Raw genomic sequence first — 3,558 nt, forward strand, 5'->3', positions numbered from 1 at the left:
CCTTCCCCTGTTCAGCCTGCAGAGGGAGGCCAGACTGCAGCCTGCAGAGGGAGGCCAGACTGCAGCTTAGGACATCCGTCAGTAGGACATCCCCTGAGGGCTACCAGACTGTGAGAGGGGGAAGGCTGGGCTGAGGGCCCTCCCCCCAAAGGGCACGAATTTCGTGCACTGGGCATCTAGTGTAAGATATAAAACTGAAAGCAACAAATGAACAAATAAGAAAAACAAACAAACAATAACTCATAGACACAGACAATAGTATGGTGGTTATCAGAGGGAAGGGGGTTAGTAAATAATAAAGGGTGTCAAATACATGGTGATGGGAGAAAATTTGACTTTGAGTGGTGGACACACAATGCAATATACAGATGATATACCATAGAATTGTACACTTGAAACATATATAATCTTATTAACTAACTAGAGGCCTGGTCCACCAGTGGGGTCCCTCAGACAGGCCTATGCCCTTTCGCAATCCAGGACCCCTCGGGGGATGTCGGACTGCCAGTTTCGGCCCAATCCCTGCAGGCTGGGCTGAGGAACCCCACTGGTGCACAAATCTGTGCACCGGGCCTCTAGTATGCATATAAGATCTTTGCCCTCTTAATCTCTTCCCGCCTTCCCTTCTGCCCCCTTCCCTCTGAAATTCATCAATCTGTTCCATGTTTCCATGCCTGTGCACTGAGCATCTTCCCCCTTGTGGTCAGTGCGCGTCATAGCTACCAGTCGAATGGTCACTTAGGCTTTTATATATATAGACTAGAGGCCTGGTGCATGAAAATTTGTGCACTTAGCCCGGCCTGTGCCCTCTTGCAGTCCGGGACCCCTCTGGGGATGTTCACCTGCCAGCTTAGGCCCAATCCCCTGGCAGTCAGACATCCCTCTGGCAGCCCAGGAGCCACAGTCAGACATCCTTAGCACTGCCGAAGAGGTGGGAGAGGCTCCCACCACCACCGCTGTGCTTGCAGCTTGTGGCTGAGTGGAGCTCCCCCTGTGGGAGCATACTGACCACCAGGGGGCAGCTCCTGCATTAGGCTTCTGCCCCCGGTGGTCAGTGCACGTCATAGCAACCGGTCGCTCCCAGTCATTCCCCTGTTAGGGTCAATTTGCATATCACCCTTTTATTATATAGGATGTCACTCTAATAAATTTAATTTAATAAATAAATACTGAACACTCCTTACCTGTCTTTATGTCTTTACTGCTAATTTATGCTCCATTTTCTCTTTTCCTTCTCCTTCTAGGTGAAGCTGAGGTTTCTCTTAGCTGCCTATATCTTTGGGGATCAGGGTTCTTTAATGATAAGGCCTCAGGAGCATCTTTCTTGGTTCAGACCTCTTTCCTAGTATATTTATCTCAACCCATGACTATTGGACTCTTCCTACAGAAATTCTCAGCCATACCTCATCCTTAGCTCTGCACCCTTAGCCTACAACTTGTCCTGTGTGGAGCTTCCTTCTTTCCCCAATCTCTAAATATTCTCATTTATTGTTCTTGGTGTTTCCCAGTGGGCTATTTATACACACTATTCCTCATTTTCATTTAATCAACTCATTTAATTCCTCTTACCTTTTGAGTTTCCAGAATTCATGAAATGACTAAGTTCTTTTATAGCTCACTACCCCATTCTTGATCCCCTGCACTGATTGCTTAGCTCAGACCCTGTTGTGATCCGTCTTTCTGCACCAACAGGAAACACCTGGAAGATCCAAAAGTCACATCTGTAAGACTCAGAGTTAAGCCTCATTTGACTGCTACATGATGCCTTTGCATACTCCAACATTATTCTTGTCCTTATAGTGCTAGGAGACACTCCCCAACTTTATATTCAAGACTTCTTTCTCCATCCTGATTAAATTAGACGTTAAGTTTCTTACTGAACCAAGATAGAAATTCTAAGGTAAAAGATGTGATATGAGGAAGCTCTGGCTTTTGTAGCTTTTCCCTTTATTGACAAAGTCAATAGTGTTCAGGTCCACCTGTTCAGCCAGAGTTTCCTTCCTCCCTCACTCCTGTTCTTGGTGCTCCAGGTGCGTCCTTCCCAGAGCTTTGAGCTCCATGGGTGAGGAACGCCTTCTGATGTAGATGAAGAAGTTGCTGCTGGTACGGGATGGCATAGAGTGGAAACAAGTCAGAGACTGACTGGTGCCCAGGGGGCCCATAGAAGCACCCTTCCATGTCTTCCTAGGGAAAACCTAGGAGTTCTCAGAATGAAAGAATCCTAAACTAGAGCCAAGAGTGGAGAAAGTGTATAAGGGACCATAGAACAAAAGCCCTAAGACTCTATAGATGTCAGGTTGAAGAAATTCTGGCTCTGGCAGGTTTGGCTCAGTGGATAGAGTGTTGGCTGCAGACTAAAGGGTCCCAGGTTTTTTTTTTGTTTGTTTGTTTGTTTTTTTTGGAATTTCAGAAACTGTATTTCATGGAATAAAAGATGCTTGTGATTTCAAGTACCATTGAGAAAAGATAGGCTTCTGGGAATGACACCAAGAGAGGGCCTGTGGTTCCGCAGGGCAGGCAAGGGGGTACCTTTGGGGTCTGGGTGGGTCCCCCCACCGAAAAGCAACACGAGCCAGCAGCCACTCGGAGTAGTTCACACAACCTCATCGGTCACTGGGATAGGGTTTTCCTGGGGGCCACTGGAGACTCCTGCTGCTGCCGCCTCGTCTTCCTCCTCACTGGGCTTCTTGCGGGCCTCGGCTGGGGGCCGGGGTGGGGGGTTGCTGGGTGGCTGCTTGATGGTACCCCCCACCTGAGGCCGCTCCTTAGGCTTGGACTCGATGGGAGTCCACTGCTCACCACGGGTGGCCGCCAGCAGATAGATGCCACTCGCTATGGCCAAGCAGGCTGTCCCCAGGATGGTGGCAAGCAGGAAGCCGGCTGGTACCGACAGCGCAAGGTGCAGGAAGGCCCGGACGTAGTAATTCCTGGAGAGAGGCCCGAACAGCTTCACCACTTTCGTCATGTACTTCTGTCCGCATCTCTCCATGGTGGAGCCCTTTTTCCTCTTCCCCCGGGGATACTCCAGCAGGCAGACGAACACTCCTGCTACACTGAAGTCAGGCCGGACGCCAGCGCCTGCTCGTTGGCCCACATGGCCCACTCGATCTGCCCCATTTCGGCGGCCGACGCGGCTGGCTCCGCTGGGACACTGAACCCCGGCGCTCGCTGCCTCGCAGCCCGGAGTTCCGGCCCCACCCCGCCCCCTAGTTCCCGGGGCAGTCCAAGGGTCCCAGGTTTTATTCCGGTCAAGGGCACATGCGTGGGTTGAGGACTTGATCCCAAGTGGGGGATGTGCAGGAGGTAGCCAATCAATGATTCTCTCTCATCATTGATGTTTCTATCTCTCTCTTCCTCTCCCTTCCTCTCTGGAAAAAAAAAGATATATATACTAGAGGCCCGGTACACAAATTTGTGCATGGGTGAGATCCCTTGGCCTGGCCAGTGATCGTGGCTGAGTGGCTGATTGGGCCGTTTAGCCTAGTCCTGATAGGCCAGACCCCAACAAGCTAACCTACTGGAGTGTCTGCCCCTGTTGGTCAGTGCATGTCATAGAGA

At 50.4% G+C, this 3,558-nt stretch overlaps 1 pseudogene; it reads right to left on the bottom strand.

The window, feature by feature from the left end:
- Positions 1 to 2,529: 2,529 nt before the first annotated feature.
- Positions 2,530 to 3,150, bottom strand: LOC139002258 (cytochrome b-245 light chain pseudogene; annotated as a pseudogene).
- Positions 3,151 to 3,558: the final 408 nt, after the last annotated feature.

This window comes from Myotis yumanensis, unplaced genomic scaffold (assembly GCF_028538775.1).
Source record: "Myotis yumanensis isolate MYYU_CA2020_CCGP unplaced genomic scaffold, mMyoYum1.0.hap1 SCAF_2, whole genome shotgun sequence".
Lineage (NCBI taxonomy): Eukaryota > Metazoa > Chordata > Mammalia > Chiroptera > Vespertilionidae > Myotis > Myotis yumanensis.